An 18695-nucleotide genomic window follows, 5' to 3' on the forward strand; every position below is an offset into this window, starting at 1 on the left:
TAAGGAAGAAGCTGCACCCAGTCATCCTGCTGCTTGGAGATGAAGTGTCGTAGGTAGTTCTCCATGATTTGGTTGATCCTCTCAACTTGACCATTGGACTGAGGATGGTAGGCTGAGGAAAAGTCCAACTTTACATTGAGGCGTTTACAGAGGGCTCTCCAGAACTTCGAGGTGAACTGAACCCCCGATCAGATACAAAATGCCTAGGCAAGCTGTGCAGGCAAAAGATGTGTTGGATGAAGAGGGCGGCCAGTCAAGAAGCAGAAGGTAGATCGGTCAGCGGAATGAAGTGAGCCATCTTCTAAAATCGGTCCACCACCACAGAGGCGTAGCTAGGTTCTCCTGCACCCGGGGCAAAGATTCAGATTGGCGCCCCCCCCAACTTATTTCCCGACATCTCCTTCCCCCTCGCCATGTTTGCTTTCTCCACCAATCAATGAGGTGTCATTTTTTTTTCACAATTTTTTTAATGTAACTCAAGTATAAAAGCATTTCTACATGTTACAAGCGATATAGTTCTATAATGTAATTAACATAAAAATAAATTAAAAGAATATAAATTAAAGAGGCCACACACAGCCCCCTGTAGATAGTGCCACACGCAGCATCTCTCTTGTAGATAGCGCACACACAGCCCCCCTTATAAATAGCGCCACACAGCCCCCCTTGTAGATAGTGCCACACACAGCCCGCTTTCCCCCTAGTAGATAGCGGCACACTCCCCCCCTTGTAGATAGTGCCACATTCCCCCCCTTTTAAATAGCGCCACACCCCCCCCCCCCTTGTACTTAGCGCCACACTGTGTACAGACCGGTGAGCGGTAGCCTACAGCTACCACTCTCCGTTCTGCCTGGTGTGACTTACCAGAGGAGCCAAGGAGGTCATGCAGTGCAGGCAGCGGCGGAGTTCCTTCTGACTAGGGTTGGTGACAGCCAGGGCCGGTCTTAGCTTGGATGGCGCCCTGTGCGGGACTCTCTATTGCTGCCCCCTACACAAACCAAAAATTAACCACATATATGGACACGCTGGAACATATATACTGTACATACATAAAGACAGATATTTAGACATACAGGCAAATATACATGCACACATCTGGAATATATACATACAGGTAAATATATAGACGTACAGACACATATACGCACACCGGCAGATAAATACACAGACAGGAACATATGCAAATACATAAAAGGCACAAATATACAAGCACAAAGACACATTCACAAACAGACCCATATATACGCACACAGGCACATATGTACACAGCACAGATAATGTAGTAGATGTTACCTGCAGTCCTATATAACAACACAGATAACACAGTGATAACTCTCTGAGTAAAGATAATGTAGTAGTGTTGCCTGCAGTCCTATGTAAGACCACAGATAATGTAGATGTTACCTGCAGTCCTATGTAACACCACAGATAATACAGTGATAACTCTCTGATTACAGATAATGTGGTAGATGTTGCCTGCAGTCCTATGTAACACCACAGATAACACAGTGATAACTCTCTGATTACAGATAATGTGGTAGATGTTGCCTGCAGTCCTATGTAACACCACAGATAACACAGTGATAACTCTCTGATTACCGATAATGTGGTAGATGTTGCCTGCAGTCCTATGTGACACCACAGATAACACTGTGATAACTCTCTAAATACAGATAGTAGTGTTACCTGCAGTCCTATGTAACACCACAGATAACACAGTGATAACTCTCTGATTACAGATAATGTAGTAGCTGTTGCCTGCAGTCCTATGTAACATCACAAATAGCACAGTGATAACTCTCTGATTACACATAATGTAGTAGCTGTTGCCTGCAGTCCTATGTAACATCACAGATAACACAGTGATAACTCTCTGAGTACAGATAATGTAGTAGATGTAAGAGACAATCACATGCAGAGACACACACACACACAAACACACACACACACACACACACACACACTGTAACATATAAACATACAAAGACAGAGACACACACTGTATAAACACTACACACACATATACACACAGATACTCACCATGTCTCCTTGCTGACAGCATCACAGGTCTGGATGGGCTGTGGGCGGAGCTTCCTCTCTGCTTCTCGGCTGTGTGTAACAGCAGTGCACAGAGTAGAGGCAGAGCTGGGAGGGTGCAGCACGGGAGTGGACCTGTCCCCTGACCTGAGTCATCTGACCTCAGTCATGTCACTGACGTGAGGTCAGGTGACAGGTAAGGTGACTGGACTGGTCCACTCCCTGGCCGTCACAGACCCCAGTCAGAACGCCATAATTTCCTGGCTCTTCCTAAAGCTGCTGCAGGTGTCCGACATACGGGGCACATATCAGCAGCGATCAGCTGCTCTTCGGCGCCCCCCTTCCCTACCACTTAGTTGCACATGCCCCGCCTGCCCCCCTAGCTACGCCCCTGCACCACCACCCAGACCGCACTGCATCCCGCAGAGGGAGGCAGGTCCGTAACAAAGTCCATAGCAATATGTTGCCAGGGAGCATCGGGCACAGGCGGTGGCTGGAGCAGGCTAGCCGGTTTGGAGTGGGCAACTTTATTTGCTACGCACACCGTGCAGAAGGAGACAAAGTCTGTGATGTCTTTGGTCAGTGTGGGCCACCAGAACTGATGGGCAATCAAGTCTCGGGTCTTACAGGCACCCGCGTGACCTGCCAGTTTGGAACTGTGTCCCCAGCGGAGGATTCTTCTTCTGTCTGCCAGACGCACAAAAGTCCTCCCCGGGGGAATGTCTCAAACTTGCAGAGGGTTGACATGGATGATACAGGGATGGTCAATGATATTCTGTGGAGACTCGATAGTGTCCTCTGTCTCGAACGACCTGGACAAGGCAACGGCCCTCACATTGTTGTCGGCCGGAAGGTAGTGGAGCTCAAACTGGAACCGGGCAAAGAACAGCGACCACCTGGCCTGACGGGGATTCAGCCGTTGGACTGCTTAGAGATAAGTGAGGTTCTTGTGGTCAGTGAATATCAGGATGGGATGAACTGCACCCTCTAGTAGATGTCTCCACTCCTCCAGAGCCAATTTTATGGCCAGTAACTCCCGATCACCAATCGAGTAGTTGTGTTCTGCGGAAGAGAAGATTTTAGAGTAATAGCCACATACCATTGACTTGCCCTTGGAACCTCTCTGGAACAGGAGTGCACCAGCACCGACAGAGGAGGCGTCCACCTCCAACGAGAACTGTCGAGATACATCTGGATGATGGTGGGATAGAGGCTGATGTGAAGGCACTCTTCAAGCTAATAAATGCGGATTCCGCTTCAGGAGTCCACACCTTGGCGTTCATGCCTTTCTTTGTGAGGGTAGAGATAGGAGATGTCATTGAGAAGTTTGGAATGAACTGTCTGTAGAAATTAGCGAATACCAGGAAGCGCTGTATGGACCTCAAGCTTTGAGGGCGTGGCCATTCCAGGACGCCCTTTACCTTCTCAGGATCCTTCTTGAGGCCTTGATCCGAGATGATGTAGCCTAGGAAAGGTAGAGCATTCTTCTCAAACACGCACTTCTCCAACTTGGCATACAGGCGATTCTCCCTTTACCGCAGCAAAACATGACGGACATGTCTCCGATGAGTCATTGGATCTGGAGAAAAAATCAAGATGTCATCAAGATAGACCACAACACAAACATAAAGGAGGTCATGGAAGATGTCATTAACGAACTCTTGGAAGACCACGGGAGTGTTACACAGGCCGAAGGGCATTACTAGATATTCATAGCGTTCGTCACGTGTGTTAAATGCCGTCTTCCATTCGTCACCCTGGCGAATCCGGATTAGGTTATAAGCCCCCCGCAGGTCTAGCTTAGAACATTTTTTGGCTCCTCATATGCGATTAAACAGTTCAGAGATCAATGGCAATGGATATCTATTTTTTACTGTGATCTGGTTGAGACCCCGGTAGTCGATGCAGAGCTGCAGAGAACCATCCTTTTTCTAGATGAAGAAGAGCCCGGCTCCTGCCGGGGAGGAAGACTTCCGTATGAAGCCCCTGTGCAGGTTCTCCTTAATATAAGAGGACATGGACTGAGTCTCTGGCAAAGAGAAAGGATATATCCTACCACGGGGAAGGGATGCACCAGGAATCAGCTCGACAAGACAGTCATATGCCCAGTGTGGGAGCAGCGTCTCTGTCTCTTTCTTGCTGAATACATCTGAGAACGCGGAATAATGACAATCCTGCCAAGGACCGAGGCAGAGGAGGCTGAGCCGGATGAACTTGTACTAGGCAGCGGTTGAGACACTCGGGGCCCCACTGGAGAACCTCTCCAGAAGTCCAGTCAAGGACTGGGGCATGTAGTCAGGGCAGGCCGAGCAGCACAGGGTTGATGGCCTTTGCCAGGACAAAGAACGAGAGGAGCTCGGAATGGAGGGCTCCCACTTGGAGCCTCAGGGACTTAGTCACAGCTACAACCGGCAGAGGTAGTCCATTTACAGATCCAACCATCAAAGGCCTCTCCAGAGGGGTTGTGGGCAACTGGAGAAGATCCACCAGATCTCTCCGAATGAAGTTAGCTGCGGATCCTGAGTCCAGATAGGCAGAGACCTGATGCGTCTTCTCGCCGGACACTATGATCACGGGAATGGACAATTTAGAAAAAAGGCCTTATTCACCCAAGGTTGTCTCTCCAACCAACCCTAGGCTCTGGGGCTTTTGGGGGCACAGATGCACAAGATGGCCATTGAGGCCGCAATACAGACAGAGTCACGAAGTGCGTCTGCGTTGTCTCTCCAGGGTAGACAGCTTGAAACGGTCCATCCCAGAAGATTCTTTTTGCGGAACAGCTGATGAGGACAGCAGGGGTTGCTGCAAATTAGAAACCGGGCTAGTGAGTCCTCCCTCCCAGTGAGCCTCTTGGAACCATTCTCGGATCCTCATATCAATCCAGGCGGCCAGAAGGATGAGGTGATTCAGGGCAGACGGCAGATCCTGGGCGGCAAGCTCGTCCTTAAACTCAGGAGACAGTCCCTGCCAGAATGTAGCCACCAAGGCCTCATTGTTCCACGACAATTCTCCAGCCAGAGTGCGGAAGTGGATGGCGTACTCGCCCACGGAGGTGTTTCCCTGATGCAGGTTCAGCAAGGAGGCGGCCGCTGATGAGACTCGACCAGGTTCCTCAAACACCGTACGAAAAGTCTGTAGGAAGCCCTGGAAATCACGGGTTCTGGTCCTTGTCTCTCCCAGATAGGGTTCACCCAAGCTAGGGCCCTGCCAGTGAGGAGGGAGATGATGAAAGCAACCCTTGCGCCATCAGTCGAAAATGCCCTTGCATACAGGCTAAAGTGGATCTGGCACTGGTTCAGAAATCCCCTGCAGGTCTCCATCATAGCGGTGGGGCAGCGGCAAAGGAAAACGGGGATCGGCACTGCCAGGAGGTTTTGCAGGAGGGTCTGTACTGCCAGAAGTTGTAGTAGGAGGAACATCAGTTTGCACCTCCAGCCGATGTGAAACAATGTTCAATGCCTGGAGAAGTTGGTCCTGTTGAGACCGGAGGTCTAGCATATCAGCCCGCATCGCTTGTGACGTCGTCATGGTCTTGGATTGACCAGCGGGGTCCATGGCCTGAGCTTACTCTCAGATTGGGTACGTGGACCAACTGGGCCGTACCGCCTTAACAGTATGGCAGCTGGCCAACAGGACACAGGTCAGAGTCTACAGTTTGTATAGCTGTACCTGTGGTAGCTCAGACAGTAGAAAGGCAGGCTCGGAGGGTACTAGGCAGCTGGAAGGCACCGGGCGTGATGTAGCAGAACTGGCGTGGTACCCTGTGCAGCATGACTCCAAATCAATACAGCGCTTGACCAGGATAGCACGGGATACAGGTTACAGGTAGCAGGAACGGGAAACACTGGGAACTGGAAAACACTTAGGAGACCATTTGCAAAGACAGATTAGGGTAACGACAACAAAGCTCAGGCAATACAGGAAGGGGCAGAGCCCTTCTTATAGTCCAGGGTGCTCTGGGAGCAATCAGCTCAAACTCACACCTGTGTGCGCTCTGGTTCCTTAAGGCTGGACTGAGCTCGCTTGTATGCTTCCAACTTTGTGAGAGCAGTTTGGGGAAAGCCCTTTTCTGTTCCACCATGACTGTGTCACAGTGCACAAAGAAAGGTCCATAAAGGCATGGTTTGGTAAGTTTGATGTGTAAGAACTTCACTGGCCTGCACAAAGACCTGACCTCAACCCCATAGAACACCTTTTTGATTAACTAAACCAGAGAGGTCCTCTCATCCAATATTATGCCTGACCCCACAAATGCTCTTCTAGGTGAATGGGCAAGAATTCCCACAGACACACGCCAAAATCTGTAAAAAAGCCTCCATATTAATTCCTATGGATTTAGAATTGGATGTCAGAAAATCTCCTGTAGGTGTAATGTGTATGTGTCCCAATACTATGGTCCGTATAGTATATATTATGAAATTAGTCAATAACCAATCCACAAAAAAATCTAGTCAAAAATTCTGCAGCTAATCTGCCCTGTATGCACATACCCTTACAATAACAGTTATAAATGACTGCCATTAGTCCCCTTTGCCTCAAAGGGGTATTCCCAACCTGGCCATTTATGGCATATCCATAGGATATGCCATAACTGTCTGATAGATGCGGGTCCCCTGTTATCGATATAGGTCTGGGTGCCACAGCTTGGACCGGCATCTATCAGACTGTGGATATGCCATAAATGGCTAAGTTGGGAATACCTCTTTAATGTGTATTAATTATATTTTATAAATGGTCCTGCATGTTTATTAGTTCTTCTAAAAAAGCTCATACAGTTTTAAAGCTATTAATGGCTTAGTAATAGTTTTATGAAGCATTTGTAGCATAAGCCATCATAGACCTGACATAAATAGAAGCCTCAGTTCTAATAAAATAGAATATTTAATTCTATAACTAACACTTTCTTTGGAGAAATCTGCTGTGTACCTGAACTGTCAATGAGGGCAAGTTTAAACTGGTAGGCACATGAATTGCAGAACTTAAAGCTGCCTCACCCATCTTTTGAGATAAATGGAAGTTCTGCCAACCTCTGAATGGAGAGGTGGCCAGGATTACGCAAACAGCTAAACTCGCTGTGCTACGCTGTTTCCGTAACCCCCATAGAAGTGACCTGACACAGCCACAACTGTATGTAAGGTGCTATGCCGGGGTAAACAATAAAGGGGACACGATGCTCTGTGGCGCGCCGCAACCCCATAAATCAGTTGATCTGTGGGGGTTCTGGCTCATTCCCCCATGATCAAATATTGATGGCCTATCCTACCTTGAAAATCCTTTTTAATGTATTGTAGTCAGGGGCAGGCTGCCCCCAGGCCGGTCCCCCACTATACTTTTAGGGCCATTTGTCAGATTTTATTTTTCTTTCTATTTATGCAGCCGTGGCTGCGCTATTTGCCTGCCTTATCTAGCAGGAATGTATATGGGATGCACACCTATGATGACAGTGTGGTGCAAGGGTGTTGGGATAGAATCCCAATGTATATAGTCTCGATTATCCCAGCACTCACAAAAAAACAAGTAAATATATTGCAAGTTGAATAGATTTATTTTTTCACAAATCTGTACATCATTTATTATTTCATAAGTAATCAGCATTTTTATATGAATTTATGAATTGAAGCGACTTAATAATGACGTTTCGGCCAATCCACAGCCTTTATCACTGTAGCTGGAAATGTAGTGAAGATTCGTACATGGACGTCTGCCAGACTAGCCAGTGTGTTCCTTATCTAGCAGACGTAGGCACGTCTGCTAGAACAGGCCCCTCCCCTGACGCTGCCTGCGCCGCCAGAGTTGAACAGGAGCGCCGCTTGCTGTGACCAGCTGAAGATGTCAAGGGCGAAGGCCGGGCTGAGCGGTGAGGTGAGCGCTGCGTTGACGACTGAGCACAGCTTACAAATGAGAGCACAGTGTGATCTCGCGAGATCACGCAGTGCTGTGATTAAGTCCCACAAAAACTTTACCGTAGTGTCGGAATGTGAATAGACATCGCGTCCTGGCTGGTGGTGATGTCTATTCACTCTCAAGACACTTCAGTAAAGTTAATGTGGGTGTATGTGACAGCACAGCGTGATCTCGCGAGATCACGCTGTGCTGAGTACAAATGGACCGGAATGGATAGAAGTGTATGAAGCGGATTGGTCAGTGTCATATACTCCTCTTTACAACGCCCACTTGGTCAAAAGTTTAAAAAAAAATGCACAGTTGTGCATTAAGAAACTAATTAGCATTAATGTAAAATTGCTCATAACTTGGTAAAAAATTATAATGTGGTGACAGAGCCTCTTTAAAGCCCAATCAACTCTACCGTCTATATACGGTAGGCGGAGGTAAACAGGTTAAAAATGGGCCGCTACTCTTAGGCCAGTGCTGTGTGCTTGCCCCCCAAGCTAAAATTTGCCAGCCAGCCAGCCTGATTGTAGCCATGGGCGGAAGGGAACTAGAGGAAATGTACTGCTCTCCTAAAATATGTTTTAGTAACTACTTGTGCACCCCCCATGAAATAATGCGGGAGCACCTTTTCTCAGAACTCTAAGTTGTGCCATTCCACTGTTATTCCTCCTGGAAATGTATGAGTAAAATGAAAGGTAGATCTTACTAGGTGTTTTATGACAGGTATTCTTTAATTAAAAATGTGCGTGTATATATATATATATATATATATATATATATATATATATATATATATATATATACATATACATATACATATATATATATATATATATATATATATATATATATATATATATATTAATTTATATAGCTGCTGGGTGTTTTCTATAAATCACCGCTGTTAATTACCACACCTACCAGCCTCTTGGGCCACAGACAATACTTGCAGTTCTTTTTTAGCACACAATGAAACACATAGCTGCCAGCAAGTGGAGCTCTTGCATATAGACTCTGATGACTCTCTCAAAAACACAAAAATCTACAAATAAAGTTGTTGAAACTTTTCCTTAAGTGGTTGCAAAGCATGCTGGGAGTTGTAGTTTGAACTCTAACTTCCCTGCCTGACATTTCTACGCACAGAGAGAGAGAGAGAAGACTGCAGGTGAGTGTATTTAAGGTTATTGTCTCCATCCATCACTAATCTGGATATAATACTACAGTATGTCATGTATGATTTGCTTGTATTTGACTTCAGACTCATCCTGTGAACTCACATGAGTACACACTTTAGTTAGGAAGTGTTTGTGGGGTAGAAGCAGCCAGACCCTCACCAGTTCTTCAGCAGCTCTTCCTTTAGAAAGTTTCTGTTTATTTAGCAAATGTTGTTTCCTTTATTCAGTGAGTGCAGATGTAGTATTACTACTTCTATACATTATACATAGTGCTATGCACTGGAATGCAGCTATTAACTGAATGTTCATTGCAAAGTTTCCTGTCTCCCTGCAGCTGGGTGTCCATTTACTGACCAGCCATCATTTATCTGCCAGCTTCTGCTTTTCCTGTTTCTTTCTAGAATGGTTACATGTAGATGTATTTATACACAAACCTTATGTGAAAATAAACAAAGCAGGAGAAATGTTCTGTAGTGTTTGGTCTTCTAAGAGTAAATAATCTCCCATTAGTATGTCCATGTAGTGTCAGAATGTATGTATGACAGAATGTGTGTGCAATGCTCCATTCCTGCCGTGTTGTACGGCCCGTCCTCTTCCCTCCAGAGTCATGTTTTGTTTTTTTTTTCATTTTAATTCTCACTTTTTCTTCCCCGCTTTCCAAAAGCCATAACTTTTTTTTATTTTCTGTCGATATTGCCGTATGAGGGCTTGATATATGCGGGACGAGTTGTAGTTTCTCGTGGCGCTATTTATTATACCATATAATGTACTAGGATACTGGGAAAAAATAATTTGTGGAGTGGACTGGGGAAAAAACTGATTCCTACATTGTTTTTTGGGTTCTGTTTATACAGCGTTCACCGTGCGGTAAAAATGACACATTAGCTTTATTCTGCGGGTCAATAGGATTACAGCGATGCCAAATTTATTTATTTTTATTTATGTTTTACTGCTTTTACAAGGAAAAATGTAATTGTTATAAATTAAATTTGTTGTGTCGCCATATTCTGAGTCATAACGTTTTTATTTTTCCGTCAATTGAGCGGTGTGAGGTTTTATATTTTGCAGGGTGAGCTGTAGTTTGTAATGGTATTTTGGGCTTCAGAAGATCTATTGATCACTTTTTATTTTATGTTTTATGGGAGATAAGGTGAAGCTATTTTGGCATTTTACGGTTTGTTTGTTTTTTACAGCGTTCACCGTTCGGGTTAAATAATGTTATATTGTAATAGTTCAGACTTTTAAAGACGTGGTGATACCAGTTATGTTAAATATTTTATTTTTACATTGCTTTTGGGGGAAAATTGGAAAAAAATTAAGCTTTTAAATATTATATTAAAAAAACTTTTACTGTATTTTACTTTTTTCATTAGTCCTTGGATTGCTTGCACAAAATGATTTTGACAGGCTCCTAAAGATGGCAGACCTGGGGGTCTTTATTAGGCTCCCAGGTTGCCATGACAGCCATTGGCACCCTGTGATCGCATCAGGAAGGAGCCATCCCTATCTTTCTAATGGCTTAGATGCCGCACTCGCTATTGACCACGGCATCTAAGAGGTCAAATGAGCGGTAACCCACTCGTTTCACTGAAGTGTCGGCTGTGTCATACAGCCGTCACGCTCATTTTATGGTACAAGCTCAGCCCGAGATTCCCGCTCCATGCTCCCTGTGATGTGTGTGTGTGTGTGTGTATATATACTAGTCCTTCTCAATGAATTAGAAGATCATCAAAAGGTTAATTTATTTCAGTAATTCAATTGAAACTCTTATAATATATATATTCATTACACACAGAGTGATCTATTTCCAGCATTTTTTTTCTTTTAATGTTGATGATTATAGTAACAGTTAATGAAAACCCAAAATTTAGTGTCTCAGAAAATTTGAATATTATATGAAACTAATTTCAAAAATAATTTTTAATACCGAAATGTTGGCATACTGAAAAGTATGTCCAGTATATGCACTCAATACTTGGTCGTGGCTCCTTTTGCATGCATTACTGCATCAATGTGGTGTGGCATGGAGGCGATCAGCCTGTGGCACTGCTGAGGTGTTATGGAAGCCCAGGTTGCTTTGATAGCGACCTTCAGCTCGTCTGCATTGTTGGGTCCGGTCTCTCATCTTCCTCTTGACAATTCTCATAAATTCTCTATGGGGTTTAGGTCAGCCGAGTTTGCTGGCCAATCGACTGTGGTTATTAAACCAGGTATTGGTACTTTTGGAAGTGTGGGCAGGTGCCAAGTCCTGCTGGAAAATGAAATCAGCATCTCCATAAAGCTTGTCAGCAGAGAGAAGCATGAAGTGCTGGAAAATTTCCTGCCAGACGGCTGCGTTGACTCTGGACTTGATATAACACAGTGGCCCAACACTGTTGCTCAGTGGTCCAAAGTCCAGTTTTCAGATGGAAGTAAATTTTGCATTTCATTGGGAAATCAAGGTCCCAGAGTCTGGAGGAAGAGTGGAGAGGCATCAATCCAAGTTGCTTGTGGTCCAGTGTGAAGTTTCCACAGTCAGTGATGGTTTGGGGGCCATGTCATCTGCTGGTGTTGGTCCACTGTGTTATATCAAGTCCAGAGTTAGTGCAGCCGTCTACCAGGACATTTTAGATCACTTCATGCTTCCCTCTGCTGACAAGCTTTATGGAGATGCTAATTTAATTTTCCAGCAGGACTTGGCACCTGCCCACCTGGCCAAAAGTACCAATACCTGGTTTAATAACCACAGTATCACTGTGCTTCATTGGCCAGCAAACTCGCCTGACATAAACCCCATAGAGAATCTATGGGGTATCATCAAGAGGAAGATGAGACACCAGACCCAACAATGCAGACGAGCTGAAGGCCGATATCAAAGCAACCTTGGCTTCCATAACACCTCAGCAGTGCCAAAAGCTGATCGCTTCCATGCCACGCCACTTTGATGCAATAATTCATGCAAAAGGACCCCCGGCAGAGTATTGAGTGCATATACTAAAAAATAAAAAATGTGATATTCTAATTAATTGAGAATGACTGGTATATATGACAGGAAATAGCTATAGAACAATATTGGTCATTTATCAAAATATATGCAATAAAAAAGTGGTGTGATATGCATAAAAATGGCACAGGTGACTTGTCAAATTGATAAACCACTTGCACCAAGAGTAACCAAGGAGTTTTGAATTGGTGCATACAACTGGCATTGACAAAAGGTGAGTCAAATGTATTTTTGAAGTGAAATATTGTAATATATGTACAGCTGCCCTGGGGTGGTGTAAGAAGGAAATGTATTCCGAATTGTCTGCACTACCTTGGTAAATTTGTTGAATTTCTGGTGATTTTTAGACTAACGGTAAAGTTTGAAATCTTCATAACAAAAATAAGGCCCTGTTCACACCACATTTTTGTCCTACGTCAGAGCAAATTTACTTTTTAAGAATGTGACAATTTGAAACTAACCTTGGGCCGGTTCCACAAGCATATTACAGCTTTGGCAAAGTTTTCACTTATCGGATCTTATCCTTGGCACTAAATATATGGCTACTGCACAGATCTCCAATATTGCATTGTGCACATAGCGTTTTCCAAATGGGGAGAAAAAAAACACAAGTAAAAAAATAGTTTTCCATATATGCAACTCTGGGAATATTTCATGAAACTATTTAACCCCTTAATGACATGCCACATACAGTACATGTATGTGACAGCTGTTAAGGGGAAGTACGGTGCGGACTCATGGTCTGAGCTCGCTCCATACTTAGCAGGTGACGGTTGTGTAAGTATTAAAAGTTTAAAAAAACAACCCATTTTTTCCCCCTAAAGCAATGTTAACATAACTGGTATCGCCACGTCCATAAATGTCTGAACTGTTACAATATAGCGTTATTTAACCCACTCGGTGAATACCGAAAAAAAAAAGTTAAACACCCAAATTGCTGTTTTTTTGGGTCACATTAGCTCTCAAAAAAAATTTAACAAAAAGTGATGAAGTTACATGTGCCCCAAAATGGTAATAGAAACTACTGCAAAAAATAAGCCCTCACATCGCTCAATCGACAGAAAAATAAAAAAGTTATGCCTCTCAAAGTATGGCGACACTAAACTATTTTTTTTGCAAATATTTTTTTTTTTTTATAAAAGTGGTAAAATATATAAATTTGGTATAGCCGTAACCGTATCAACCAGTAGAATAAGGTGAATATTTTTGTCCCGTTTTCCAGTACATTATGCAGTACAATAAATGGTGCCATAAAAACTACAACTTGTCCTGCAAAAAACAAGCCCTCATGCAGCTATGGCGAAGAAAAAATAAAACCAAAATGAAAAATTGCCCATGTCCTTAAACCCTTAGGGTATGTGCACACACACTAATTACGTCCGTAATTTACGGACGTATTTCGGCCGCAAGTCCCGGACCGAACACAGTGCAGGGAGCCGGGCTCCTAGCATCATACTTATGTACGATGCTAGGAGTCCCTTCCTCGCTGCAGGACAACTGTCCCGTACTGAAAACATGATTACAGTACTGGACAGTTGTCCTGCAGCGAGGCAGGGACTCCTAGCATCGTACATAAGTATGATGCTAGGAGCCCGGCTCCCTGCACTGAGTTCGGTCCGGAACTTGCGGCCGAAATACGTCCGTCAATTACGGACGTAATTAGTGTGTGTGCACATACCCTTAAGGACACAGCCTGTTTTGACCTTATGGACCAAGCCATCATTTTCAAATCTGACACGTCACTTTATGTGGTAATAAGTTTGGAATGCTTTTATTTTTTCAAGCGATTCTGAAATTGCATAATTTGGTCGATACATTGAGTGTTTATTTGTGAAAAACACCAACCTTTTGAGAAAATTTGCAAAAATGTGCATTTTTCTCAATTTAAATGTTTCTGCTTGTAAGACAGATAGTAGTAATACCACACAAAAAAGTTACTCGACAAATACCTCAAACTGTTAAGTGGGTTCCACCAGGTATGGGAATGCCATATATGTGGAAGTAAACTGCTGTTTGGGCACGATGTAGGGTTCAGAAGGGAGGGAGCACTATTTGACTTTTGGGGCGCAGATTTTACTTGGTAGTAGTGATGTTTGGGGTATTATTGCCATTTCAGTTAATAATGTGAGGGCATATGTAATCTGTGCAGAGAACATCAGTGCATAATAAGAGGGTATAATAACGTGGTAAATAAATAATAATCCATAGATATGTGGCCGGTGTCGCACTGAAAATGACGCCCGATCTTATCCACTTTTGGAACGCTGCACATTTGGTTTTGTCATATTCTGAGAGCCAGAAATTTTTTCGTCAACATAGCTATGTGCAAGCTTATCTTTTGCGGGACAATCTGTAGTTGTCATTGGTGCCATTTTGGTGTACATTCTATTTTATTTTTTTTGATCACTTTTTTTTCCTTTCTTTTTGGCAAGAAGGGTGTCCAAAAACCAGCAATTCTGTCTTTTTTTTTTTTTTTTTTCCCCGTGGGCTATAAATGTCATTTTTACTTTCTCTGGGTCGATACGATTACGGCGATACCAAATGTATACAGGTTTTTTTTTATTATCTATAGAGTTTGCACAATGAAATGACTGTAAAAAAATGTTATGTCGCCATATTCTGAGAGCCATAACATTTTATTTTACCGTAAAAAAAGCTGTGGGAGGCCTTGCTTTTTGCGGGACAGCTGTAGTTTGATTATGGATTTTGGAATTTTTTTATTTAAATATTTTACGGTAAAAATAACATGATATTTTTATACTTTGGGTCGTTACGGACGCGGCGATACCAAATATGTGTACTTTTTTTTATGTTTTCATTTTTTTCCTATAATAAAGGGCTTATCATGGGGAAAAAAGGGTGGTTATTGTTTTTTTAACTTAAAACTTTTATTTTTATACTTTTGTACAATGATTTTATTTACATTTTTTAGTTTTTAGTTTTTTTTCCTATGTCCCACTAGGGGACATGAAGGAATGAAACACTGATCGCTATTCTAATACTCTGCACTACCTACATAGTGCAGTGTATTAGAGATGTCAGTTATACATTGGCAGCAAGCCTATTAGGCTTTGCCTCTAGGCTTCCATTTGCCATAGCAACCATCGGCACCCCGGCAATTGCGTCGCACGGGTGCCGGACGGCTACAAACCACCCAGATGTATCGATTGCTTTTGTTCGCTGCATCTAAGGAGTTAAACGGCTGGATCGGAGGCTTGTTCCAGTCGTGGCCATTACAACAGGTTGTCAGTTGTAACATACATCTGACACCCGTGGCTGATTGCGCAGGCTTAGCTTCTGAGCCAGCGCCAGCTTCTTGGCCCTGACAGTAGTCATTTAGGCCCTGCCTCCAGGCGTGGCCTAAAAGGCTTATGTACTTCGCAGACCGGAAAGCTATTGTTAGGCCTCCGGTTGCCATTGCAACTATCGACACCCACGAGATCATGTCGCAGGGGGGGGGGGGGCGCGATCAGCTGGAAACCGACTAGATGCAGTGATTGCTTTTAATCGCTGCATCTAAGGGGTTAATCGGACGGAACGGAGGCTAGCTCCATTCCTCGCCTTACCTGCTGGTGATGCCACGGGTTTAGCTTCTGAGCCCGCTCCATCACTGCCACCTACAGTTACGTGCTGTTGCATTAAGTACCCTAACTTCAGTGGGGCAACTGTACGTGGCATGTCGTTAAGGGGTAAAAGGATAATTCCTATCTCAGACATTATCCTGTGGACATGAAATAAATGTCTGATAGATGCAGGTGGTATCTCTGGAACCCGAACCTATCCCGGAGGCCGCCGATTTCAGATGAAGACTATATGGAGAGGGGGCCAACCATGCACGGCTCTGTCTATTATGTTTTATGGTAGTAACGGAAGCAGTCGAGCAAGCGCTGCTTGCGGGTCCCAGAGCTTCTAGGAGAGAATAGGTCAGTAAAATAGGATTCAATGAAGCATGCTACAGTTTCATTTTCCTGTTGGACCTCTGTATGCGCTCGCCTGAAATCCTGAGGCATACAGAAGTACAGCGAGGCCTCATTCATACAGTCTTATTACAGATTATTTTTGGAAGTGCAATATAGCTGACAAAGAGGTGCATGGGGACATACTGCATACCTCCCAACCCTCCCGGATTAAGCGGGACAGTCCCGAATTCTGTGCGGTGTCCTGCTGTCCCAGGCGGCTGGGGGTACGTCCCACTATCAACTGTATCTGCGTCCTCAGGACGCAGATACAGTTGAACCCAATTCTGAAGCAGGTAGCCATCAGCTCCCTGCTTCAGAATTAGTTCAGAGCGGAGGAGCAGAGGGTGCTACTCCGCTCGCCAAGGACTCCCCGGACACATCGATACTTTAAGCACTGTGCTCGGGGGAAGTCCTTGACGTCACTGTCCATATATGGACAGTGACGTCAGTGGCTACTCCTTGAGTGGAATCCCTGATACCGATGATCTCGCCGGAGATTCCGCTCCTAGAGGAAACCCCTGAGGTCACTGTCCATATATGGACTTTGACGTCAGGGGCTCCTCTTGGAGCGGAATCCCAGGCCAGAGTTGGCAACGGGTATTCCTCTCAAGGAGTAGCCACTGACGTCACTGTCCATATATGGACAGTGACATCAGGGCTTCCCTCTAGGAGCGGAATCCGCGGCCTATGCTCTGGCTTGGGATTTCGCTTCTAGAGGGAGTCCCAAAAGTGCTATCTACAGGAAGGGTGAAACTATCTTCAATGGGGGTGTGGCACTATCTACATGGACACTTTGGCACTATATAGGGGCACTAGCTACAGGGGACACTGTGGTGCTAGCTACATAGGCACGATCTACAAGGGCACTGGCACTAGGAGCAGATAAGGGGGCATTATATTGTATAAGGGCAGCTAGGGGGCATTAAGCAGTATGGGGCAGCTAGGGGGCATTAAACAGTATGGGGCAGCTATCGTGTATTATACTGTATTGGGCAGTTATGGGGGCATTGTACTGTATCAGGGCATCTGTTTGGGCATTATACTGTATGGGGGAATTATACTGTTTGGGGCATTATACTGTATGAGGCAGCTATAGGGGCATTATGCTGCATGGGGGCATCTATGGGTCATTATGCTGTATGGGGGAATTTGGGCATTATACTGCATGGGGCATCTGTATGGGCATTATACTTCATGGGAGAATCTGTGTGGGCCTTATACTGTGTGGGCATTATACTATATGGGGGCATCTGTGTTGCTTTTAAACTCTATGGGTGCATCTATGTAACAGTATACTGTATGGTGGCAGCTACGGGGGCATTATACAGTGTGGGGGCAGCTATTTGGTATTCTACTGTGTGGGAGGCACCATGGGAGCATGACACTGTGTGGGCTGAACCGGGTGTGTATGGGCGGGGATTGAGGGGGGGGGGAATTAGAGGCGTGGCTTAAAATAAAAAAGTGCTGCGCACAACGCATCGGTTGTCCCTCTTTGTGATAATTGAAAGTTGGGAGCTATGTTACTGTACCTCTATTCTTCCAATTTAATAAGGTGACATACAGGAAAAAAAAATCCTGGCATGCTCTGGATGCCATATGTATAGAGGTGTACTGCCCTAGAAGCATAGTTTCTAGGGAAGAACATTTCCATACACATGGCACTTGACAGAGTGTGTAGAGCAGAGCACAGATGTCGTACAAATCCATACTAGGAAGCTGTACAACCTCTGTGCACTGAGGCCCCTGTGTAGATCTACAGTATGTAATACATCCATGTAGATAAGGCCTATAGCTTTCATTACATCGCTCCCTTTAGCCCAATTCAAGGCCAAAGCTTCTCCTTATTCTGAAGCCAAAGCTCATGTCAGGAAAAAGTTTAGCTACTGTATACTTATGAAGCATTTGGTAGTGAATTTCAATACAGTTATGTACCTCAGTGAATAATGAGCACAACCTCTTGGTATGTAGTTGTTTACCATTCCGCACTTGCTGCACCTTTTTGGAGTTTTCCGCTAGAGCATTGTTGTTAGCATTTGTTTACATGCGTCATAAGTGTACCAGGCGTAAATGCTGCACATATGGCATGTGGCATAGCACGTTATAAAGATTACATCCCTGTAGCCCTGGACAGAATCCCATGTACCTCCTGGGGGATATTTATCTTTACCGGACAAATGGTGATATAACGCATAATGGGACATATTTATCAAATGAAATGCACCAGAAAAGTCCTGTAATGTGGGTGTAACATGCACCATTTTTAATCTTGTATAAAGCCTTTATATCAGAAGGGGCATGGCTAAAAATAATGATAATGGCACTAAATTTATTTTTACTTGCACCATTTTCCAAGCAAAATTCTCACGGAATTGTATAACGGCTATGAGGGGCATAAGTGTGCAAATTCCGCCAAATTAACCCCTTAACGCTCAGCGCAGTACTATTACGTCGAGCTGAGCGCAATGTTCGTCTCGGACCGCAATTATCACAGCTCATTTCCCAGGGGCTGATCGCATGTAATAAAAGTCAATGTGGTTGTGTCGCAACACGCAAGTTGCCACCGCATGACAGTTACAAGCAATCCAAACTGTCGTGTCGCAGTTAGGGTATGTTCACACGCAGTGATCAAAAACATCTGAAAATACCGAG

General features: G+C 44.4%; 1 protein-coding gene across 1 annotated transcript in view; it reads left to right on the forward strand.

Annotated features, from left to right (window-relative positions):
- The first annotated feature begins 9012 nt into the window (after window positions 1–9012).
- The window catches only part of PLA2G4A (phospholipase A2 group IVA), a 142528-nt gene continuing 132845 nt past the window's right edge, over window positions 9013–18695 (forward strand). Inside the window, exon 1 of the mRNA XM_075832258.1 lies at window positions 9013–9094. The gene's annotated coding sequence lies outside the window, so the exon portion shown is untranslated. The remainder of the gene's footprint in view (window positions 9095–18695) is intronic.

The sequence above is a fragment of the Rhinoderma darwinii genome, chromosome 7, assembly GCF_050947455.1.
Source record: "Rhinoderma darwinii isolate aRhiDar2 chromosome 7, aRhiDar2.hap1, whole genome shotgun sequence".
NCBI classification, from domain to species: Eukaryota; Metazoa; Chordata; class Amphibia; order Anura; family Rhinodermatidae; genus Rhinoderma; species Rhinoderma darwinii.